This window comes from Mustela erminea, chromosome 13 (assembly GCF_009829155.1).
Source record: "Mustela erminea isolate mMusErm1 chromosome 13, mMusErm1.Pri, whole genome shotgun sequence".
In the NCBI taxonomy this organism is placed as follows: domain Eukaryota; kingdom Metazoa; phylum Chordata; class Mammalia; order Carnivora; family Mustelidae; genus Mustela; species Mustela erminea.
Window position 1 is genome coordinate 30119571 of NC_045626.1, and position 26689 is coordinate 30146259.

At 36.1% G+C, this 26689-nt stretch overlaps 1 protein-coding gene and 1 long non-coding RNA gene across 2 annotated transcripts in view; one reads left to right on the plus strand and one right to left on the minus strand.

Annotated features, from left to right (window-relative positions):
• RIT2 (Ras like without CAAX 2) overlaps positions 1-26689 on the plus strand; it is a 394146-nt gene that overhangs the window by 313038 nt on the left and 54419 nt on the right. The window lies entirely within an intron of this gene.
• LOC116572423 overlaps positions 8466-26689 on the minus strand; it is a 249813-nt gene continuing 231589 nt past the window's right edge. Inside the window, exon 4 of the long non-coding RNA XR_004278309.1 lies at positions 8466-9754. This is a non-coding gene — a long non-coding RNA (uncharacterized LOC116572423). The remainder of the gene's footprint in view (positions 9755-26689) is intronic.

The following is a 26689-nucleotide window of genomic DNA, read 5'->3' on the forward strand; positions in this document are numbered from 1 at the left end:
ATCTCTGTAATAATTGATCTTAATCTCTGTTTTGTGCATTGGGAAATATACTGTCTTCAGGGCCTATATAGACCTAAAAGCTGATTTTTATCCATGAAAGGTTGGGATCTGAAAGCTCGATTTTAAATCTTCTATAGTCAGCCATGCTTAAATTGAACATAGGGTTTCCTTGGCGATGCATTTCCCAGAAAAAAGCTATTAAGCTTCTGATCAATGTGCTTTAATGACTACTCTCAATATTCTTTGCAAGATATAACTTTTAAATCTAATTTATTTGCTTTTCTACACTATGTATCTCTTTCTATGATGGCAGCCACCTTAGAGATGTCCTTAATAATAGAGATAGCTATACCCTAACCTGGTCTCTCCTGAATCACTTTACTCAACTGAGAACTTTAATTGGCCCATTGTTACACAAAGCCTTTACAAAATTCTATATCTATTTAGCTAGATAATTACTGTCTGATAGTGTACTTACCAGTCATATACAGCTCCTGAACATTTAGGTGTAGCTAGTCGAAACTAAGATGTGATGTAAGTGTAAAGTACACACTGGATTTTGAAGTCTTAGTATGAAAAATGTGTAAAACAACTTTTACTAATATTTTTTTTTCCACTGCATATCACTGAATTTGGTCTTCCTAGGATCTGATATCACTTTTTAGCTTGCATGCCACCAAATTGCCATACCAATTTCATGAACCTAAGTAGGGTAAAACAGCACCCCACTTCAGACATCAGTCACTCAGTAAACTGAAGGAGGTTAGACTCTGTTACAGTAAAATTGAAACAAACTCTCAGGGACTTGATGTAGGCTATTCATATTAGAATCTCATGTCGTTTAAACTGCTTTCGCCCAGAGGATGACTCAGGGGTCCAGGCTTTTCTCAGGCTTGTGACATTTCCATTGTGGTTTGAAAATAAAAAGAGTGACAATGACACAGGGGTCTATGCCAGACCTGGAAGTACCTTACATCACTTTGACCACTCTATGTTCATCAGCTTCCTGTTAAACGGCCCCTGCATAAGTATGAATGCTGGGAAATAGTCTTCCTATGTGTCTAAAAAGAGTAAATGCAATTAGTGAGCATTAGCCTGTCTCTACCACAGTAATGAGTTCAGAAACTATATAAGGCTTATATAGTAAAAGACATGATTACAGAGCTTTTGCCTGTGTGTCATATACACATAATACATGATGTGAGTGGGATATATGTTTGTTGATGTTTGAATCCCCGAGTGGAGCCTGGTGAGAACAGAGGTGATTCAAGCCCTAGGACAAATCATGAGATGAAGACTGAAGAAACTTGTGATGGCTAGTATATTGCTCATAAAACTATAGGCACTCAGTAAGTGCCTGTCCTGGGGTGAGATGAGGCCCATATTTAAATAATAAGAGAAGTGCCAGTGAAGCAGAAATTAAGCTTACTTATATACAGTTCTATAAGAGGAATTGAGACAGTTTGGTGGAAAAGAGTAGCAGAAAATATTGTTCAGTAGAATAAATCCTCTGATATGCATTGGAATCCTCTAACCACTTCAAGAGTTGCCTTGTGAGATATTGAGATTTTTACTATTAAGAGGCCAACTATCTCTGGAAATAATTTATCAGGATCATTTCTGAGAACTTTCCGGGACACAGTAGTTGGCCTCTGATTTCCCTTTCAATTCTAAAAGCCTAAGTTAAGACAGTGAGGATTCAAATACATGTATGTGACAAATAAAATGATGAAGTTTTATCAAAGACAATTATATCTATAGTGGGGACGTAAGCTAGAAAACTGGTTAATGAAACATAAAAAACACCATTATCTGGAGGCTTTTAACGTGTCTTACCAGCAGAGATTCTAAAGCTGATACTAGAATTTATTATAATTGGAGGACATTTATAGTTAGGTACTGTCCAATTCCCTACTATAATCCTTCTTTCACCAACTTATTCCTCAACAATCAGACAAATAATTTTTCTAAGCTGTTAAAATGAATAAAATGACTTCAATATTTCATCAGAACGGAAGATGAGATCTGGATCTTGATCTAATTGTTTCCTTTACAGCCCCATAATGTTGTCTGCTCACCAATCAGATCACTGGCTCGAAGACTGGTATAGTTAAAAACTGCAAAAGGAAATTGATCTTTATGATGTTGAACTGTATGAAATATTCAAAATGGCTCTGCATGGGCTTTTCTTTAAAAATGTTTTCCTAGGTTGGGAGATTATTTTAATGTTATGTAGAAGTTCTCAATAGCTGGTCCAGAATTTATATCCATTTTACCTATGGTTTGTGTTAAGAAAAAAAGAAAAATTAGGTTGCTCCTCAAAGCATTTCGTTTAACAAAGAAAAATCTATGACAATACCTGTGAAATAAACTCAACAGAGAGTAATTAACTTCCTATGGTAACTTCCCTGAGCAGGCTTCTTTCACCTGCTTTCTACTTTCCTGTATTTTTTCAGAAAGTAAAAATTCTTAAAATTCTGGACTTATATGTAACTCATTTTCAATTAATTTTATGTATGTCACTTGTGAAAATCTTGTCACCTTGGGGTGTTAGGGCTTTGAAGAGTCCCTTGTACCAAAATACATAACCAATAACACATTATTTTAAAAATCAGTTGATAATTTCTTATTTGTTTATTAAAATATATCAGCATATGAATTATATAAAAACATATAAAGTCTTATTATATTAAAATACCAAATTTGAAGAAAAAAATTCTTCTCCATCTGATATCTTACCATGATAAGCAACACTGATTGCCTCATACACATGGAAAAAAACATTTAGGGGAGACACAATGATGTTGATCAGAATAGTCATTATATTTCTTTTTGAGAAAATTAATATATAACTTATGTCAAGATTCTTTTTTACTTTATTATTTTAACATTCAGAGAAAGGAATCAAGAAACTTTGATTTTTTAATAAGGATTTGAATTAGTCAATACCTTAAGTAACTACAAAAGTCCATAAAATTTTTTTCAGCTTCATTGTGGTAAAATTGATATATAACATCATATAAGTTTAAGGTGTACAATGTGTTAATTTGATGAACACTTACGTATTGTGTAATGATTACCATGATCGGGATAAGTAACCTATCATCTCACAGAAATACCATTTAGGGGATGGTAAGAACATTAAAGATTCACTCTAATCAACTTCTAAGTATATAATGTAGTATTGTTAATTATAGTCACCATGCTATACCATAGATTCCCAGATCTTATTCATCTTATAACTGGAAATTTGTACTTTTGACCAACATCTCACCATTTCCTCCACTCTCAGCCCTGGGCAACAATCATTCTCCTCTCTGTTCCTATGAATTCAGTTTGTTCAGATTCTACATAATAGAATATTATGTGAGATAATATTGGTCTTTCTCTGTCTTATTTTACTTAGCATGATGACCTCAGGGTCCCATCCACGTTGTCACAAATGGCAGAAATTCCTCCTTTTTATAGTTTAGTAATATTCCATTGTATATCTATACCATATCTTCATTATGCATTCATCCATCAACAGACCTTTAGATTATTTTCATATCTTGGTTATTGTGAATAATGCGGCAATGAACATAGGCATACAAATCTCTTCAAGCTCCTGATTTCATTTCTTTTGATATATACTGAGAATTAAGATTACTAGATTATTGTTTTCCATAGTGGCTCTATCAGTTTCCATTCTCATCAACAGCACGCAAGGATTCCCTTTTGTCTATATCCTTGCTAATGCTTTTTTTTTTTCTTGTATTTTTTATGAGCCATTTTAACAGGTGGGAGGTGATATCTGATGGTGGTTTTGATTTGCATTTTTCTGATGATTAGTGATAGCATCTTTTTATGCATATGTTGGCAATCTGTATATATTCTTTTGAAAAATGTCTGTTCATGTCCTCTGCCCATTTTTTAATTGGATTGTTTGGATTCTTTTGATTTTTTTGATATAGAATTAAATGAGTTCCTTTTATATTTTGCATATGAACCCATTATCACATATACGGTTTACAACTATTTTCTCCCATTCTTTAGGCTACTTTTTTCATTTTGTTAATTAATATTTTCACTGTTTAGAAACTTTTTAGTTTAATATGGTCCTGCTTATTTGTTTTGCTTTTATTGCATGTGCTTTTGGTGTCATATTGAAAAAAAATGATTGTTAAGACCCATGTCAAGAAGCATTTCTCCAATGTTTTCTTCGAGGTGTTTATGGTTTCAGGTTTACATTGAAGTCTTTAATCCATTCCAGGTGAATTTTTGTAACTGGCATAAAATAGAGGTCAATTTTATCTTTCTGCATGTGATTATCCAGTTTTCCCAATACCATTTATTGAAGAGCCTATCCTGTCCCCACTGATTATTGGTAAATTGTCAAATAATTATTGTATATAAGGGTTTATTTCTGGGCTCTCTGTTGTGTTCCATTGGCTACACCTGTTTTATGTTAGTGCCATGCTGTATTCATTACTATAACTTTGTAATATAGCTTGAAATCAGAAGGTGTGATACTTCTAGTTTTGTTCTGTTTCAAGATTGCTTTGGTTATTTAGGGTCTTTTGGGTTTCTATATAAATTTTAGGGTTTTTTTCCTATTTGTATGAAAAATTCTATTAGAATTTTGACTGGGATCAAATCTACACAGCTTTGAAGAGTACTGACATTTTAGCAAAATTAATTCTTCAGATCCAGGAGTATGGGATATCTTTATATCGTGTTGTCTTCAGTTTCTTTCATCACAGTCATATAGTTTTCAGTGTACATATTTTTTACCTCCTTCAAATTACTAAATTTAATTTTTAGTATTTTGTTGTTTTTGATGCTATTGCAAATGGGATTGCTTTATTTCTTTTCTATGTTGTTTGTATATAGAATTGCAATTGATTTCTGATCTTGATTTTTTCATTCTGCAACTTTACTGAATTTGTTGATTAGCTCCAGTAGTTTTTTTTTTTTTTTGGTGGAGTCTGTAAGATTTTCTATATATATGATCATACCATCTGTAACACTTTACTTTGACTTTTTCCCTTCCAAATTGGATGGCTTTTATTTCCCTTTCTTGCCTAATTGCTCTGGTTAATACCTCCAGTACTGTGTTCAATAAAAGTGGTCAGAATGGGTCACTTGTCTTGTTCCTAATCTTAGAGGGAGAGCTTTCGACCTTTTTTTTTTCTTTTTTAAGATTTTAATCATTTGACACACAGAGAGAGAGAGAGACAGAGACAGAGAAACAGAACATAAGCATGGGGAGAGGCAGAGGGAGAAGTAGACTCCTGACCAAGGAGGGAGACCAACATGGGGCTCAATCCCAGTACTCTGGAATCATGACATGAGTTGAAGGAAGATGCTTAACCATCTGAGCCACCCAGGCACCCCAGCTTTCAACATTTTACTGTTAAGTATGATGATAGCTGTGGGTTTTTTGCTGTGGCTTTTATTAAGTTAAAGTACACTCCTATAGCCAATTTGTTGAGTGTTTTTCATCATGAATGGATGCTGTATTTTGTCAGATGATTTTCCTGCATTTTTTCACATCATCATATGATTTTGATATCTCATTCTATTAATGTGATGTATCATATTTATTGATTTGTATGTATGGGACCATTCTTGCATCCCAGGGATAAATGCTTCTTGATAGTAGTGTATGATCTTTTTACTGTGCTGTTGACTTCTGTTTGCTAATACCATGTTGAGAAGTTTTGCATTTATATTTGTCAGAAATATTAGCCTATACTTTTCTTATAGTGCCCTTATCTGGCTAGGGTTTGAGGGTAATGCTGGCCTTATAAAATTAGTTTGGGAGTGTTCCCTCTTTGATTTTTTGGAAGAGTTTGAAAAGGACTGACATTAATTCTTCTTTATGAATTTGGTAGAATTCACCCATGAAACCATCTGTTTCTGGGCTTCTATTTGTTGGGAGGTTTCTGATTCAATCTTTTACCTCATTGTTGGTCTGCTTAGATTTTCTGGGTCCTCATGATTCAGTCTTGGTGGGTTGTGCATTTCTAGGAATTTTTTTTAGGTTATCCAATTTGTTAGTATATAATTGTTTATAGTAGTCTCTCATGATTCTTTGCTTTTCTTTTGTAATATCAGTTGCAAAGTTTCCTCCTGCATTTCTGATTTTGTTTAAATTTTCTCTTTCTTAGTTTAGCTAAAGGTTTAGAAGTTGAGTTAATCTTAAAAAAAAAATAGTTCTTAGTTTCATTAATCTTTTCTTCTTTTCTGTTGTTTTCCTAATCTCTATTTCATTTATTTCTGCTTTACATTTTTCATTTCATTCGTTGTATGCTTCAGCTCCTGAGATAGTTTCTTCTTTCTTTCTTCCTTCCTTTTTTTTTTTGTGATTCCCATTTCTTCAAAACTTCTCATTTTGTGTGTGTATTGTTTTCCTGGTTTCAATGAACTGTCTGTTTTCTTACAACTCACTGAACTTTGTGAACGAACTATTTTGAATTCTTAATTGGATAAATTGCACATCTCCATTTCTTTGGGGTCAGTTACTAGAAGAATACTATGATCCTTTGTTGATGTCATGTTTCATTGATTTTTCATGTTCCTTAACGTCTTGCATTGCTATTCTCACATTTGAAGTAGCAGTCACCTCCTCTAGTTAGTACTAACTCCCTCCAGAGAGAAAAACCTTTTGTTAGCCCTGCTAGGGATTCTGAGACTTTCTCAGACCCTTTTACAGATGCATCTAACCTGCACTTATTGCTCCTTCCTGTGACAGAATTCTTAAGATTGTATGTTTTCTTGTAATACATAATGCCAGGTGCCAACAGCCTCCCTTTTGCTTCTCCAACGCAATGTAAAGATTCCAGATTTCACTGTCTTTCTGTGCCTGTTCACTATCCATTAGTGAAAACTTGCTTTCACAGCCCCTGTGGAGGGCCCACAGGGAGCCACTCTCATGGGGTGGGGAAGTGTATGGGTAAGGCATGTGGAATACTGGGGTGCCTATGGGCTATCTGGGGAAATACACAAGTAAGGCATATCTGTGGCTCATGGGTGGGACTCCCAAAGGAGTCTATGACACCTTTTGTAGGATCTACATACCTTTAGATATATTCAGAGCCCTGGGTGCTGTTCTCCCATAAGCTCACTTCCCCCTGGTTGTACAGCTCATGACTCAGTATTCTGGATGAGACGAGAGAAATGGCCCTCTTTGGCAGTGTCCCACACAGCTAGGGAAATTGGAAACTCACTTGCATCTTCTCACTTTCCCACGCAGAAGAAATCATGGCTGAAAAGGTTTCTTTTGACCTTGAGCTCTGCCACATTATGAGACAGGTGATGTGAGAAAAGTCAAATGGTTTCTCTTCTTTTATCTAGTGTGTCCAAACTTAGATGTTGTTTTTCTCTAATGGTGTGCAGGAAATTCTCCACTGGACCTCTGGACTCCAGAAAAACTCTCTCCACCATGAGCTAATTATCTAAAGCCAGAGTTCTCCAGAGGCTACTGAACTATAGTTGAGAAGGACTAGAACCATTTTATGAGCCACCTCAGGGCTCAAGGTGGGACTGATATCTGCGTGCCCATTTTATAAGGCAGAGTTCAGTAGGATTCACACTGAGTCTCTTGATGTATTGTGCTGAATCCCACGCTCCCACAAAGGCTCTTTGGGGATGAATGCCAAATTATTGCTCAGGGAGAAGGGATACAGACAAGGGGCATCTTATTTGGTCATCTTGCTAATGTCATTCCTCTGCATAGGAATTTTTTTTTAAGATTTTATTTATTTTATTTGACAGACAGAGATTACAAGTAGGCAGAGAAGCAGGCAGAGAGAGAGAGGAGGAGGCAGGCTCCCTGCTGAGCAGAGAGCCCGATGCGGGGCTGGATCCCAGGGACCCTGGGATCATGACCTGAGCCGAAGGCAGAGGCTTTAACCCACTGAGCCACCCAGGCGCCTCTGCATAGGAATTTTTTAAACTTGTTTTATCACACTAGACGTTTATTGCTTGTCAACTAATGTATCACAAAAAGATTAGCTTATTGAGATAGTTCAACATTTCCTTCTCTAATTGGTGAATAATTTCGAAATTATTTCATATATTATTTCATCTTTGAGTGATTTTTAGATACTAAAAACCCTTACCAATATAAGAACTCTTATCAGAATCTTAAATTTCTGTATCAAGTGAGATGAGCCATTTTTAAGTTTAACTTAAAACGTAAGTGTTTTTTAATCAGTTGGAATAGAAGATAATTATATCAAAATTTAGAGAATGAACATATTTCTATTTTAAACCAAATGTTTGGGGCACCTGGGTGGCTCAGTGGGTTAAGGCCTCTGCCTTCAGCTCAGGTCATGATCCCAGGGTCCCTGGGATCCAGCCCCGCATCCGGCTCTCTGCTCAGCAGGGAGCCTGCCTCCCCCTCTCTCTGTGCCTGCCTCTCTGCCTACTTGCGATTTCTATCTGTCAAATAAATAAATAAAATCTTAAAAAAAAAAAAGTTAAACCAAATGTTTATTTTTTACATTTCTTAACTTGTTTTACTTCTAAAAAAAACATTGTCTTGCCTTATAACATCATATGCAGTTAACCACAAAACTCTTCTTAGATTATTTTAATATATATAGACTAATAATTTACTTTCTAGCTCTGTTGATCACCACTAATCTATTTAACCAAAATTACTACCCAAACCTATTTGAATATGTCTTTTGAGTCCATATTGCAGTAATCTTACCAGATAAGGGAGATGTAATTCTGGATAACTTGAGGGAAAATCTCAATAAAGAGGTAAATGGAATAGAAAGATAATCAACTCCATCATCCAAAATATAACTTCTGCTACATTATTCATAAGTAAATATAATGATTAATAAATGACGATTTCAGAGGTAGTTGGTTTCTATAAATAATAAGATAAAGACATTAGTAAATTCAAAAGGTACAAGCTACTTCTTTTCTTCTCCTAATTTATTTCAGTATTAAATAATGTGGCTCAGTTCTTTTTTGGGGGGGTAATGTGAGACTGGGAAAATTTGGTACAGTCAGTTTACCCAAAGAAGCAAACAAAACTTGAATGAAGCCTAGGTTGGGATGATGAAATTGGAAATTACTGTTGATAGGGAGAACAGTGAATGTGTATCGAATCAGCAAATAAAGGGATTAGTGGCACTGTTATCTCCATTTTACAGCTGAGGAAACTAAACTTAGGTTAGTATCTTGCCCAAGGTCACAATGCTGGTAAGGTGACAGAGCCACAATTCCCTGAGGGCTATCTAATTCCCAAACCCATAGTTAACTGCTACTTAAAGAAGCTTAAAATGAAATGTTAGAGGTTTGTTTTGCTTTGTTTCATAGATAGATAGAACATAAGCTTTCAAATTGCCAGACATTAACATAGTTTTGGGATTCTAGGACACCCACATAAAGAGAACAGGAGAGAGAATATAAACATCTATGTAATAGCAATATCAAGTTATCAGCACAATCAATCCCAACCATGAATTGAAAAAAAAAAAAAAAAAAAAAGATCCCTGTATGTAGTTTCAATAGCTTACTTTATGATAAAACATACTTTTAGTCCAAGGAAGGATTTTCCAAAGAAATAAAGCCTCCATCCTTTTAGCATTTCCTCTTTTTAGTAGTGTTTTCCATTTTTATCTTGTCAGTGTGCAAACAGGAAATGATAGTAGACGTTGATTGGTCTTCCATGTTAGTGCATACTTCGATAAATATTTTCCTCAAAACACGATCCCCAAAACTTCAGGCAAGACCCCAGATGTTTCCTGACCTGTGCCAAAAGTAATACAGTTGCTCAATTTCGTATTTTTAGTATTTTCATAAGTATTTTTAGATTTAGCTTAAAATTGCATCTCTTCTTATAACTACACCATGTGCCTGGTTCATCATATTGAGTATGCAGTCTAATAAATTGTTCTCATTCTGCATGAACTGGTTTTTAAATAAGATCTCAAGCATCTCTGCATTGTTTATCATTTTTTGAACCCAAGTATAAGACTACTAGGATAAATAATAATTATTCTAATTATATTCCTAGTTAAAATTCATGCTTTCTATTTTTACCCTATTTTTAAAATTCTATCCAGTTTTGATTCCTGTACCTCCTATATTTTGCGTTTGAGCTTTGCATTTTTTGTTTCTTACAATATTTACATGCCTGTTTTATAAGTCATTTTCATGTAAAAAAAGAATAGACAGATTAATAAAGTAAGCTACAGGTAGGACGATAGGCAAAGCCCTGTAGTTCTCCGAATCTGATGTCCAAAGTGACACTGTGCAGAGGTCCAATGTCATAAACTGTGAGTACACGGTTCAACAAACTTCAACTATATCTACTAGCACTAGCATCCAATTAATATTTTTGCATACTAAACAAAAGACTCTCCTTAGAAACACTTTCAGATAGCTGTTTAAGCTTCTTCCTTGTAACTCAAAGTTAAATATGAGAAAGAGATAAAGAATGGCAGTCACCAATCATTGGTGCTAGTGAAGCCTGTGGGAGAAGATGAAATTGCCAAGGGAATGTGTACAGAATTGATAGAATGGAGTAGAGGATATGATTGTTAATTCAAAAAAGTAGGAGCTGTTCAGAGGGAAAGGAAAACTAAGAGGAAAATGTGAGGGAGGTTGAAGAACCAATCAGTGTCCTGAGAACAAAAAGAGGGACAATTACCTTAAGGATCAGCTCTGAGGTTTACCTCTTTGAGCAATTTAAGCAGTTTAAAATGAGTGTGAATAATGGTTTAAATATAAATCCCTGAAGTAACTTGGAATTAAGATACTGAGGAGAGCAGCTAGCAGTTAAAAACTAATGCTATGTAAAGTGGATAAAGTTACAGTAAAAGTCATCCTAAAAAATAGAAGTATGTGCATAAGGAAATATACTATTTCAAAACCCATATAGGACCAATTGTGTGTAGCTAGGGAACTAGACTAAGAATGGATGGAAGTTGTTGTGCCATTTGTGTGATGATCCATTTCACAAAGGAGTAGTTGGAAATGCTATTTTTTAATGAATGCCATTTATTCAGCTACTCTTTTGATTAACTAATGTTTATCGAGCCAGACCACATGCCAGATGCTTTTTAAAGTGCCGAGGATAAAATGGAGACTGACATAGGAGCATTCCTTACTTCATGGCGCCTATAGCCCAATTGAGGAGGGGAGATATAAAACCTATACACAGAAATATCTACGTTTATATTATGATAAACTCAATGAAACATATGTGCAAGATCTATAATAACTTGTAGTGGTGATGTGGTTTTGGAATATAGGCGAGGTTTGATGGGGAGAGGTCCTGAGCCATTGGCCAAGAAAGAATTCTTGAGACTTGAGACACCTTTGGTGCAAAAATATGGCTTTATTAAAGTACAGGGACAGGACCCAGAGGCAGAAAGAGCTGCATTGGGGTTATGAGGAGCAACTGATTATATGTTATGGGGTTGGGGGAGATAAGGGAAAAGGGACATTTTCAAAAGAACTTTCAGATGCTAAAGAGGACCTACAAGATACTGGAGGCCTTGCCATTGTCAAGTTAAGGTTCTTTTTCCCTCAGGTAAAGCAATAATATTAAGATAGTCAGGAGCTTCCTGGAAGAGTATCACACTTATCCCCCCCAGAGTGTGTTGCAGGGGGGTGGGGGGGGCAGAGAAGTGTTGCAGGGTGTCAGCTTATGTTTTGTTTTCAGCTAGCCTTCTGCTTCCTCAGCGGCAGAAGAAGTAGGCTAGTCGGAGACTCTAGGAAGTCTGCTCTGTATGGAGGCAATGTTCTAACTGAGGAGCCTGCCAAATGAAGAGGCAGAGGAAGCAAAAAACAGGAGAGAAAAAGTTTCTCATTGTAAATAAGAAACAAAAAGAAAGTCAGTATGGATGAAGAAGTGTCATGACGGGGAGAAGTATTCTTAGATTGGACCAGAAGGTTATGCAGAATCCAGATCCTGGAGGGTTCCATGAGATGCTGATTTTTATTTTAACATGAAGAAGAGTAATCATCCAAGAAGAGAAGTGACACGGATTGATTTCAAGAGATCATTCCAGCCACTGAGAGGAGAACAGGTCAGGCTGAGAATAAGAAAGTAGTAACTAGGAGGATATCGCAAGAGTTTAATCAGGGAACAGTGTTAGTTTGGGCTGTAGTAATGGCAGTGAAAATGAACAAGCGAATTCATTTATCTAGGTGTTTGAATGGATATGAAAGATGAATATTTAATGAGAACTCCAGGAGTGAGAAATGGTGTTTTAGATAAAAAGTGTGACTAGGTTATCTCTCAGGTCCATATAATCTTAATCTGCTGTAACACCTTAATACCTACTTATACTGGAATTTCACAAAAAGAGAACAAACTTCGAATCCATTGTCACAGCTTCACTAAGGGCAGGGAGGGCAAGGAGGTAGAATTTCATGTGATTCACTGTATTTTTATTTCTTCAACAAGGCTCTCTTTCTGAGAGCCTTACAGAGTTACCCAGTTTATTTTCCAGAATAGTTAATTCCCTTCTGAGCACTGCTGAAGTTAATATGTTGACAGTGTGACAGAAGTGGAGGATAACAAGTAATTACAAACACGAAAACTAAAATAAACAGTTTATGCAGTAAGATTGGGTGCATTTCCTTGGGTGGATCATGATTAAAGACCTGTGAAAATCCCCTTTCCAACATCCTGCAATCCTGAGGGGAGGGCACTTTATGGTTCCATCTGCATCTGAGTTATCACTAGCCTTTCTCCAACAGAGGGACAGAGGTTTCCAATTAAGCCTTTGTGGCAACCCAATTTTCAACAAGCAGTGCAGCCATTAATTGGCTAGGTGCCAATAGTAGGGGGAAGGGGTTAGGGAGAGAGTAGGTCAGAAATGAACATAAAGCACAATTTAATGTCCTTTAACAAGTTGGCTTTCGTATAGCCCCATTAGATAGGACAGTCTGATTGAAGATTTGTAATTATCTTTCCAATTTAATATCTATTGGTTATGTGCTTTATTCTATTTATTTTTGTAATACTTAATTTTGGGTCAATAGACTTGATTAGAAGGGAAAGTCAATATTATAATAAACTATTGGAAATTGAATTAAAGCAAATTAGTTTTAATCAACTATATATAATCTCAATGTTTAAAAAATAAGAAAAGGACTGTTTCCTGGAAGTGATTTCAGTTTTAACTTCATATGACTGTAGAGCAAAATTTTCTGTAATATGAGGTTCACAAATCCTAGGCTGTTTTGTTTCCGTCAGAATTAATAATAATGAATCCAAAGGGAAATTTCTTGAGACAGTTGTTTAGGGCTTTCTGAATCAGAATTGTTCTTCACATGTGAGGGTAGTCAATGATGAGTAATAAATGATTGAAGACAGAATAACAATCTCAAATACAGATGCTGAATGAAACATAGGCTAAAGTTCTGTAGGAGTAATGGCTCCAAAGATCAGATCATTAAAATCATATATGTCATGGAACTATGTAACAGCCTACATATCTTTATGGAAGTTAAAAATTACAATCTAGAATAACAGAATATGCAGACATGAAAGCAAATAAAGAAGATGGGCAAGAAAGTGTACAGAGAATCCAGTATCTAAGTTATGTAAAATCAAAATTCTAGCCAAAATGATGGAGGCAGAATTTTAACCCAGGTCTTAATTTCTATTCTACCATAGTTACCATTATTTAGCTACAGTATTTCAGGAATCGTACCTTACTGTTTTGGTGCTTTCTGAGACATTTAAATAAGTAAATTCCTTAGTTCTTCCCATTACTGACAACTATGTTGTTTCCCAAGTGCTCTTCCCATGTAAATCCAGTTTATAGTAAGGCAATGTTTCTGGACCTCAGCTGAAGAGGCAAATGTATTCTGAAAGTCTCTGGGGCAGCTCTGCTTGAAAGCCAAATAGTGACCCAGAGCCATTAGTCACAACCAAATCTTGATTGTCTTAGATCTGCCTGTGCTGAGGTGGGCTGTAAGAACAATTCCTCATGATTTGTAATAGGCAATAATATAAAATGCCCAATTTTTCATACTAATTACTTGTGACAAATTACAATAAAGAGCTGTAAGCTAATCTCCATAATACTTCAATCTTACTCACTTGTGGGGTTTTGAAATTTTTTTTAACCTTGTGAGATAGAAAGAGATGAAATTTTGGCTAGAGATTCCAGAATTTCACATAGAAGTGTGTTCTCTTCTTGGGATTTAAGTGAAGAAAAGATAGTGACACCACTAAAGTGTCATCTTCTCTATCTTCTCAGTACTATAATCCCCAACCAGGAAGTTTTCTAACTTTCTAAGTGACCCCTCCTTTAGATCTTGAGTGCCTTTTTAGATTATGTGTCTGGTTTCCTATCCTTTCCATTTCTTCTACATGGCTACAAAGTAAGCAAATGAGTAGAGAAAGAGATTAAAAGGTATCAAGAACCTAATGTGTAGATGCTCTCTGTAGAATATATGTCTATGTTCCTTAAATTTCTCAGTCACCTATGAGGTTCTGTTCTCATTACAAATGGGCAAATAGGAATTTGAGGATATCTAACATTAGGCAGCAGAGGAGTGCAGAAAGAAATGGAATTTTAACTTATTTGTAATGCTGTCACCAAAATCTACTTATTCTACTATCCTGATGCTCCAAGCTAATTCCTCTCTTTCCTTAAGGAAGTAAGAACCATAGCTGAATGCTTTACAAGGCAGGTATCAAATAATCTTTGCAATTCATTCCATTTTGACCTTACATTGCAGTTCTCATACCTGAACTCTAGAAGAACCCAGAATTGAATATGAGGGTGATTTGTTAGAGTGGATTTTAGAGACCCAAAGGATACTAGTCCTGTTGACCAAGGAAACAGGAAGAGGAGCAGATTCTGAAGAACTATGGTGAGTTCAGTTTACAGGAGGTTGGATGAAGGTTTTATGTAAAAGGAAAAAAGCATTGAAACATGTAATAACATCCTAAGGTTTAAAAAAAAAAAAGATGGACATCTTTTAGAACTATATTTAAATGCTGTCACATCCTACATGAATTGTCTTTTTTTTAAAACCCAGTATAATAGTGTCCATCTTACACAGATGCCTAATGAAAGAACCCATAAGCCCTTGCACCTAACACAGCTCACTGTGATCAGAAGCAGATGTGGGTGCTCTTGCCAATCCCTTCCCTTAGTTTCAAGGGAGGGGAAAAAATTTAAATGTTCAAGACAATTTTTTTACAACCTTTGACATACTCAAGATTTTTCTGTGGAAGATACTATAGGTCAACAGTGTATGCTACTCACCAGTGTCAACTAATTTGGCAGTTATTTTCATTATGTATTATTTCTCATAATGTTGAAAGAAAAATTGCATCCTTTCCAGTTAGCAAGGCAGAACTTGACGAGTTTTCATTCCTCTTTTGATGAATGTCATGATATGAATCAGATTTACTATAAATTATGAACTATTCCCTATAATAAAAGTGTACCATACAACAATTCCATTGCCTTTATTGGATTTGGAGTTTATTTTAGCTGATTGCACTGAGATGTCCATGTGAGCCATTTTAAAATCAAAAGTAGAAATGAGAGGTATAACCTGTGTCTCCAAGACCTATATATTTTAACATTAAAAAGAAAAACCAATCCCTAATACTTGTATTTCTAACCCTCCTAATCCAGAGAATTTTTAGGATTTTGGAAGAATAATGTAGAAGCAACCATTGTAACTAATGAGGAACTAACTAATTAATTAGCTAAACTCACTATTTTCATATAATAAATTATTCAATGATTATTCAATGACTTATACTATTAAATGTGATATCATATAAATGACTTACTTGGTGTGGCCCAGGTCAATATTTGTGCTTTAAAAATAAGAACTCCAGTAATTAAAAAGACAAGTAACTTGACTGATAGTACCAAGTCCATGTTAGAGCCCAGACTAATACATTCTACATCTTAAACTTGGTACAGTTCTTACCGTGTCTAATGGTAATGTCTGACTGAACTCCCTTCTTGGGGGTAAATAAAATATATGGTTATGAAATTACTGTGTTCTTTCTTGTACACTAGTTAAGTGCTAAACTTGGTAGCACATTAAATAGATGTATTAGAAAAAGTGCTCATTGTGGGGTGCTAATGGAAAATATAAAAATGCTTAGAGATAAGAGAAGTTTGCAAAAGTTCTCAGGCTGTCCTAGGAAAAATGTGAAAAGAAAAAAAATTAAGAAACTTTTTAGTTAATCTCCATCTTCATCTCCCTCTAACACTTGATAAAAAGAATGAGAGTAAAATGACTCATGATTTATCAGTACTTGACAGAGTAGATCAACTTTCTCCTCCCTGAAATACTATCTTCTTTTGCTTGATTTTATTACTTTGGATTTCCTATCTGATTCTTCTCAGTTGTTTTTCTTTTGGTTCCTCCATATGTTACCAGTGTTCAGACCTCAATTGCTACATGATCTCACTCAGTTTCAAGACATTATTTAGCATCATTATATTGAAGTCCTTCCATTCTCTAGGTAAGACCATGCCTTAAATAAGAAGAGTCCAGATAAGAAAGATGACTGGATTTTAAGCAGCAGGGATGTACTTGGCAGTAGTATTAAATGAGGGAGAGAGATAGAGAGGAATGGTATGTGCCATTTGTAGAAATTGGTTAAAAAAGCCCATGTCCTCTCCAAGAGGCCAGGAAGTAAAATAGTTCAGTTTGTTTGTTCATTTGTTTGTTTGTTTATGTTAACATATATTATTTGCTTCAAGGGTACAGGTCTGTGAATCATCAGTCTTACACAAGTCACAACACTCACCGTAGCATGTACCCTCCCCAGTGTCCATAACACAGCCACCCTATCCCTCCCCCCAACCCTCAGTTTGTTTCCTGAGATTAAGAGTCTCTTATAGTTTGTCTCCCTCCCAATCCCATCTTATTTCATTTTTTCCCTCCTTACACACCATGATCCCCAAACTGCCTCTCAAATTCCTCATATCAGAGAGATCATATGATAATTATCTTTCTCTGACTGACTTATTTCGCTTAGCATAATACCCTCTAGTTCCGTCCATGTCATTACAAATGGCAAGATTTCAGTTCTTTGATGGCTGTAATATATATATAGATATAGATAGATATAGATAGATAGATGATAGATAGATAGATAGATAGATAGATAGATAGATAGATAGATAGATAGATATAGAAAACATCTTCTTTATCTGTTCACCAGTTGATGAGTATCTAGGTTCTTTCCATAGTTTGGCTATTGTGGACATTGCTGCTATAAACATTCAGGTGCATGTGCCCCTTTGGATCACTACATTTGTATCTTCAGAGTAAATACACAGTAGTGCGATTGCTGGGTTGTAAGGTAGCTCTATTTTCAACTTTTTGAAGAACCTCCATACTGTTTTCCAGAGTGGCTGCATCAGCTTGCATTCCCACCAACAGTGGAGGAAAGTTCCCCTTTCTCCACATCCTCACCAGCATCTGTCATTTTTTGACTTGTTAACTTTAGCCATTCTGACAGGTGTGAGGTGGTATCTCATTGTGGTTTTGATTTGTATTTCCCTAATGCCAAGTGATGTTGAGCCCTTTTCCATGTATCTGTTGGCCATTTGGATGTCTTCCTTGCAGAAATGTCTGTTCATGTCTTCTGCCCATTTCTTCTGCCTACCCCCCAAAAAGGGTCGTTAAGAACCTCAGACACCCCTTTCTTTCCTTACACAGGTAGTGTGTGTGTGTGTGTGTGTGTGTGTGTGTGTGTGTGTCTTTTAAGATTTTATTTGTCAGAGAGAGAGTGTGCACAAGCAGGAGGTGGCAGGCAAAGGGAGAAGCAGGCTTCCTGCTGAGCAGGGAGCCCGAAATGCGGCTCCATCCCAGGATCCTGGGATCACGACCTGAGACAAAGGCAAACATTTAATTGACTGAGCAACCCAGGTGGCTGAGTGTCCCTGAGTGTCTTTTTTTAAAATAGATATAATAAGTTGGGTGGTATGAATGTCCTGCCTAAAAATCTCTCCCTTAGATTACTAAGCATTCCATCGTTTACAGACTGATTTAGGTTAACAAATATTTAAAGACACACCTCTCCCATTACCAAAAGAAAGCAAATAAACTAAGCAACACAGGTTTGCTGGTCATGTGGGTGGTGCAAAGCAAGCTGATACTTAATCATACTGAACAGTTTTGAGGGAAAGTTTTATTTGTTCTTTGGGTGTTGAATTTGATAAGTTCTTTATAGATGTTGGATACTAGCCTTTTATCTGATATGTCTTTTGCAAATATCCTCTCCCATTCTGTCAGTTGTCTTTTGGTGTTGTTGACTGTTTCCTTTGCTGTACAAAAGCCTTTGATCTTGATGAAGTCCCAATACCTCATTTTTGCCCTTGTTTCCCTTGCTTTTGGTGATGTTTCTAGGAAGAAGTTGCTCTGGCTGAGGTCAAAGAGGTTGCTCCTGTGTTCTCCTCAAGGATTTTGATGGATTCCTGTCTCACATTGAGGTCTTTAATTCATTTTGAGTATATTTTTGTGTGTGGTGTAAGGAAATGATCCGGTTTCAGAAATGATCACATTCAGAAGACTGTGGCTGTCCAATTTTCCCAACACCATTTGTTGAAGAGACTGTCTTTTTTCCTTTGGACATTCTTTCCTGCTTTGTCAAAGATTAGTTGACCATAGAGTTGAGGGTCCACATCTGGACTCTCTATTCTGTTCCATTGATCTATGTGTCTGTTTTTGTGCCAGTACCATATTGTCTTGATAATTACAGCTTTGTAATAGAGCTTGAAGTCTGGAATTGTGAGGCTGCCAACTTTGGTTTTCTTTTTTAACATTCCTCTGGCTATTCAGGGCCTTTTCTGGTTCGATATACATTTTAGGATTATCTGTTCCATTTCTTTGGGGGAAAAAATTGATGGTATTTTGATAGGGATTGCATTAAATGTATAGATTGCTTTAGGTAGCATAGACATTTTCACAATATTTGTTCTTCCAATCCATGAGCATGGAATATTTTTCCATTCTTTTGTGTCTTCCTTGATTTCTTTCATGAGTACTTTATAGTTTTCTGACTACATATCCTTTGCCTCTTTGGTTAGGTTTATTCCTAGGTATCTTATAGTTTTGGGTGTAATTGTAAATGGGATCAACTCCTTAATTTCTCTTTCTCTGTCAGGGTGTTGGTGTATAGAAATGCTACTGATTTCTGTGCGTGAATTTCATATCCTAACACTTTACTGAATTCCTGTATGAGTTATAGCAGTTTTGGATTGGAGTTTTTGGGTTTTCCACATAAAGTATCAAATCATCTGCAAAGAGTGAGAGTTTGACTTCTTCTTTGCTGATATGGAAGCCTTTTATTTCTTTTTGTTGTCTGATTGCTGAAGCTAGGACTTCTAGTACTATGTTGAATAGTAGCGGTGATAGCGGACATCCCTGCCGTATTCCTGACCTTAGGAGAAAAGCTCTCCGTTCTTCCCCATTGAGAATTATATTCACTGTGGGTTTTTCATAGATGGCTTTTATGATATTGAGGTATGTATGCTCTATCCCTATACTGTGAAGAGTTTTGATCAAGAAGGGATGCTGTACTTTCTCAAGTGCTTTTTCAGCACCTATTGAAAGTATCATATGGTTCTTGTTCTTTCGTTTATTAATGTATTGTATCACACTGACTGATTTGCAGATGTTGGTCAAACCTTGAAACCCAGGAATAAATCCCAGTTGGCTGTGGTGAATAATCCTTTTAGTGTACTGTTGGATTCTATTGGCTAGTATTTTGGTGAGAATTTTTACATCTATGTTCATCAAGGACATTGGTCTGTAATTCTTTTTGATGGGGGTCTTTGTCTGGTTTTGGGATCAAGGTCATGCTGGCCTCATAAAATGAGTTTGGAAGTTTTCCTTTCATTTCTATTTTTTTGAAACAGTTTCAGGAGAATAGGTATTAATTCTTCTTTAAATGTTTTGTAGAATTCCCTCGGGAAGCTGTCTGCCCCTGGGGTTTTGTTTGTTGGGAGATTTTTTTATGACTGTTTCAATCTCCTTACAGGTTATGGGTGTGTTCTGGTTTTCTATTTCTTTCTGGTTCAGTTTTGGTAGTTTATATGTCTCTAGCAGTGCATCCATTTATTCCAGACTGCCAAATTAGCTGGTGTATAGTTGCTCATATGTTCTTATAATTGTATTTCTTTGGTGTTGGTTGTAATCTTTTCTCTTTCATTTATGATTTTATTAATTTGGGTCCTTTCTTTCATTTTGATAACCTGGCCAGGAATTTATCAATCTTATTGTTTCAAAGAACTAGCTTCTAGTTTTGTTGATCTGTTCTACTGTTATTTTGGTTTCTGCTCTGATCTTTATTATTTCTCTTCTCCAGCTGGGTTTAGGCTTTCTTTACTGTTCATTCTCCAGCTCCTTTAGGTGTAGGGTTAGGTTGTATACTTGAGACCTTTCTTGTTCCTTGAAAAGTCTTGTATTGGTATGTACTTTCCACTCAGAACCGCCTTTGCTGTGTCCCAAAGATTTTGAACAGCTGTGTTTTGATTTTCATTTGTTTCCAGGAATTTTTTTTTTTAATTCTTCTTTAATTTCCTGGTTTACCCATTCATTCCTTAGTAGAATGCTTTTTATCTTCCATGTATTTGAGTTCTTTCCAACTTTCCTCTTGTGGTTGAGTTCTAGTTTCAAAGTGCAGTTGTCTGAAAATATGGAGGAAATGATCCCATCTTTTGGTACTGGTTGAGACCTGATTTGTGACCCAGGATGTGACCTATTCCAGAGAATGTTCCATTTGCTAGAGAAGAATGTGTATTCTGTTGCTTTGGGATGGAATGTTCTAAATATATTGGTGATGTCCATCTGGCCCAGTGTGCCATTTAAAGCCTTTATTTCATTTTTGGTCTTTTGATTAGATCCATTTCAGTGACAGGGTGTTAAAGTCCCCTACTATTATTGTATTACTGTCTATGTGTTTCTTTGATTTTGTTATTAATTGGTTTATGTAATTGGCTACTCGCATGTTAGGGCATAGATATTTAAAATTGTTAGATCTTCTTGTTGGACAGACCCTTTAAGTATGATATAGTGTCCTTTCTCATCTCTTATTATAGTCTTTGGCTTAAAATCTAATTTATCTAATATAAGGATTGCCACCCAGCTTTCTTTTGATGTCCATTAGCATAGCAAATTGTTTTCCATCCCCTCACTATTTATCTGGAGGTGTCCTTGGTTCTAAAATGAGTTTCTTGAAGACAGCATATTGATTGGACCCTCCCCCCCCCAATTCTGATACCCTGTGTCTTTTGATTGGGGCATTTAGTCCGTTTATGTTAAGGGTTACTACTGAAAGATATGAATCTAGTGCCATGGTATTGCCTGTAAGGTGACTGTTATTGTATATTGTTTCTGTTCCTTTCTGATCTGTTACTTTTAGGCTCTCTCTTTGCTTAGAGGACCTCTATCAATATTTCCTGTAAGGCTGGTTTGGTGCTAGCAAATTCTTTTAATTTTTGTTTGTACTGGAAGCTTTTTATCTCTCCTTCTATTTTCAATGACAGCCTAGCTGAATATAGTATTCTTGGCTGCATATTTTTCTTGTTTAGTGCTCTGAATATATCACACCAGTCCTTTCTGGCCTGCCAGGTCTCTGTGGATAGGTCTGCTGCCAATCTAATATTTCTACTGTTGTATGTTACAGACCTCTTGTCCCGAGCTGTTTTCAAGATTTTCTCTTTGTCACTGAGACTTGTAAGTTTTAATGTTAGATGACAGGGTATAGACCTTTTTAAATTGATTTTGAGGGGCATTCTCTGGGCCTCCTTCACCAAATTAGGGAAATTCTCTGCTATATTTTGCTCCTATATACCTTCAGCCCCTTCTCTCTTTCTTCTTCTTCTGGGATCCCAATTATTCTAATATTGTTTAATCTTATGGTATCACTTATCTCTTGAATTGTCCCCTCATGGTCCAGTAGTTTGTTTCTCTTTTGCTCAGCTTCTTTATTCTGTGTTATTTGGTCTTCTATATCACTAATTCTCTCCTGGGCCTCATTTATCCTAGCAGTAAGAGCTTCCATTTTTTATTACACCTCATTAATAGCTTTTTTTATTTCAACTTGGTTAGATTTTAGTTCTTTTATTTCTCTAGAAAAGAATTTTATATCTCCAGAAAGGGATTCTCTAGTGTCGTCCATGCTTTTCTCAAGCCCAACTAGCATCTTGATAAATGCCACTCTGAAGTCTAGTTTTGACATATAACTAATGTCTGTATTGATTAGGTTCCTAGCTGTTGATACTGCCTCTTGTTCTTTTTTTTTTTTTTTTTTTTTTGGTGGTGAGTTTTTCTGCCTTGTCATTTTATCCAGAAAAAAATAGATGAATGAGAGAACAAAATAGTAAACGAGTAGCAATGACCCCAGAAAAATACACACTAACAGAATCAGAAGAGACCTGAAACTGGGGGGATAAAAAAGAAAAAAAAGAAAAAATATATATATATATATATGTATAAAAAATAAACTGGTGAATAGAAAAGAGCCACCCACTTGATTTTGGGTGTATATTGGTCTCTTTGAAGAAACTGCCTCCCAAAATTTTAAGGAAAGAAAACATATATATATATATATATGGGTAAACATGATGAAGGGATGGAATATGGAAAGACAACATTTTAAGGAATATGGAATATGGAAAGATGAAAATTTTAAAAAGATTCTAACAAATGAATTGATAAAATAGAAGTCAATTAAAAATAAAAAAAGAGTTAAGAATGTGATCAGGCTGGAGACTAGGACAAAGCCATGTACTAGATTTAGGGTATATTTAGATCTATTAGAAGAAACTGTATCCCAAAATTTTAAAGAAAGAAAATCTTATATGTATACAAAAAAAATAAGGTGAAATGCAGTGAAGGGATAGAATGTGACTATAACAATGAAAATTTGAAAAGATTTTTTTAAAGATTTCATTAAGTTATTTGACAAAGAGTGAGACCACAAATAGGCAGAGAGGCAGGTAGAGAGAGAGGGTGAAGTAGACTCGGCTGAGCAGAGAGCCAATGTGGTGGGTTTTCATCCCAGGACCCTGAGATCATGACCTGAGCCAAAAGTAGAGGCTTAACCCACTGAGCCATGCAGACACCCCTAAAAAAGATTTTTAAAAAGGTCTTGATAATATAAAGTAGTTAAAAAACATTAAAATAGGAAAGAGGAAAAATTATTAATAAATAGAATACGAAAAAAAAAATTTAAAGATTAACTTTGAGGGGCACCTGGGTGGCTCAGTGGGTTAAGCCTCTGCCTTTGGCTTGGGCCATAATCTCAGAGTCCTGGGATCAAGCCCCACGTTGGGTTCTCTGCTCGGCAGGCAGCCTGCTTCCCCCTCTCTTTCTGCCTGCCTCTCTTCCTACTTGTGATCTCTCTCTCTCTCTGTCAAATAAATAAATAAAATTTTTAAAAAAATTAACTTTGAAAGACTAAAGAATAATGGGACAAAAACCATGAATTCTATGTGTTGTATTCCTGTAGCTCTGAAGTTTTGCAGTTCTAATTGATCAGTGATCTTGATCTTGGCTGGATGTTCTTGTTGATCTTCTGGGGGAGGGGCCTGTTGCAGTGTTTCTCAAATGTCTTTGCCTGAGGCAGAATTGCATCACCTTTGCCAGGGGCCACCTAGGTAATCTGCTCAATTTTGCTCTTAGTAGCTTTGTTCCCTGAATGCTTTCTGTACAGCTTTGAAAGACGGGGGTGAAAATGGTGGCCTCCCAATCTCCGGCCCCATAGGACCCAAGAGCTCTAGGCCCCACTCCTCAATGTACCCTCAGAGAAAAGCAGTCCATCCCTCCTCTCTCTCTGTTCTCTGGCTGTGCTCCTTGCTCACCTGACCTGTTACCAAGCATTTCTATCTCTGGTGCATGGTCCCATTTGGAGTCTCCAGACCCAGCAGATTTCTGCAGTATGTCCCTGCACTGCCCCTCCCAGAGGAGGAAGGAGGGGTTCTCCCCGGATCTGCCATTTGTGGGGTCACTGCTAGAAGAACAGTTGCCTGACTGTGCCTTGGATTATGGTTTAAGGAAACCCTGAGCTGAGAGCCCACTCCTCGGCTGTCTCTGCAGCTGGCTTCTCTGCTCCAATACCGGGAGCTCTGCCACACTCAGAACCCCCTGGTCTTTTTGTGACCCCGTGGGTCCTGAGACCACTGTTCCCACAAGGGCTCCAACCCTCACTTAGCCTCTGGAGTGATATCCTTCAGAGGAGCAGACTTCTAAAAGTTCTGATTTTGTGCTCCACTGCTCTACTGCTTGCCAGGAGTTGGCACTTTCCCCCGCAGTCTCTCTGCCCTTATATCACCTCGGATTTACTTCTCCCTATGTCCTTCCTTCCAGAAAGTGGCCGATTTTCTGTTCCTAGCATTGCTACTCTTCTTCTCTTCGACCTCCTGTTGCGTTTGTAAGTATTTAGAATGGTTTGATAACTATCTAGCTGAACTCCTGGGACCTGAGGATATTTAGGTCTCTGACTATTCTGCTATCTTGCGGCTCCCCCCTGAAATAGTTCCATTTAAATGGAGAATTGATGTTGGGGACCATGGACAAAAGTACTTAGAAAATTTGATTAGGATCATTTTACAGAAAAAATTAAAGTCAAGAGATGAATTTTTTATTTAATAAGTAGCTGCTTCCCCCTCTAACCTACACATTTAAAGAAACTACTTAGAGTACACCAGGTTGGCTTACTACTAAAGTCAATTCAAACCATTTTTAAGAGACATTGGAAACCAATGAAAAGATGAATGTTAAAACACATATTCTTTTGGAGGGCTCTAAGTTTACAGTGAGGATGATCAAGTGGAAGGAGAGTTTCCCAAACTTTCCCTGCTATTTGGATAAGAATATTCAATAATGAGCTATTACTTTGGAGGAGGAAAATGCAGTTAACAAAACATGACTTTTACTACAGTTTTGCACAGGAAGGCAGAAAGGGTAGAATTAGACTTTTGAATAAAAGCCGAAATTAATGCAATTTTGATAAATCCTATTATTAACAAGAAATTAATCTGGAGTTCAGGTTTTTCTCCCTTTTAATTCAGTTTTTCACCCTTTTAACTATCTTCTAATGTGATAGGCGGAATTACATTTTAATACAAAATGTTAAATATCTCAATATTATGGCTCATAAACCCAATAAACCTTTGCAGCCATATCTGCCCTATTCATGTGGCATATGACAGCTATCTCTTGGAATCTCTTGGAAATAGAAGAACATTTCAAAAAAAAAATTAAAAAAGAAAAGAAAAACAAAAGAAGAACATTTCATTAAAAAGAAAAACAATGTGTTCAATAGTAAAACTCACACACAAAAATATGTAGGACAAGGCAATGGAGAAATTCCCAATAAGACACTGCAGACTGTTACAGTTTTCCTGATTATTTTTGTTTTGTTTTTCTAAACTGTAATCTTCCAAGCAAGAACATGCAGGGAGTGAAGAAACATCTTATATGGGGACTCTAGGGAGAACTCATGTCGAGTCATTTATATTAAATACTCCATACAGCCTTCTGAACTACCTGACAAATGGGTTTACTTCTTTCCCTCTCATCTCAGAAAATAGGCCTTTGTTATAGTCATTATTAACCTGACAACTCATATACAATAAAGTGAAGAATCTTTAGAACTACCTCATCGACAGGCTACTTTAGTGGTGACACAATAAACTATTTTCCTAAGACTTTGAGATTATTGAGAATTGGGGTTTCACTTTTGTTTTTTCATCTTAAACACAATTAAAAATATTCACTAACATATGTAGCTCTCCATATCTCCACTCCTAGAATATTTTTATTTAATTTTGCATAGGTATTTGGAATGCATTACGATCAACTATCAGGTAGATATATTTTCACTCTTCATTATATTTTTGTTCTCTTTTCCTTTTCCTGGTATTCTGCTTCTTTTTGAAAGGCTGCCTGGTATTGTGCAAAAGAGTGTCATCCTTCTTGAATAAATAATCTTAAGAGGAAAGATGGGGGGAAAAGTGCTTTAAAAAATGTCTTTATAATACATACATCTATGTATTTCCAAAACTGATATGAAGGACTTTGTGGTGGCGATTTGATAGTTGCGTCAAAGTGATTCTATGGAAAAATGAGTTACAGTCAAGATAATAATAGTCATTAGCCACTTGTCAATTTATGAGTCTGTGCTTGACCCTGAGTTGGTAGCTCAGGTGATTAACAGTTGTAGAATAGAAAGCAAACACTAGGGAAACTCATGCTACTTGGAGACCTTATAAATAGCATTCCTGGGTTTAAAAGGAGGAGATAATTGTTTTCTGAGTGTATAAAACTTCTGGTACTGCTGTTGGCTATAGAAAACAAATTTTGGCCAAAGTAGTGGCATTGGTGGCTCTCAAAGCATGGTACATTGACCACTGGGGAATTGCTGGCACCTAGTCAGAGAATCCTTAATGTCAAAATTCTTTTTATAAACTGTTTTAGTGTTCTCAGTTCTTCATTTTCTCAGTGTGTTGACATTTGCACTGACAGTACTGAAATTATAATTGATAAAGCTGCTGGTGCGGTACCAAATTATATTAGTAATTTTTATTTATTCTTGATCACCACCACTTGTAGTAAAAATATACCAGTTTCATTTAAGAATGTCTTTTGTGAATTAGTAGAAATGTTAAATTTCTACCCTTGAAAATATGTCTTTAATATTCTCTATGAAAAAAATGGTATATGC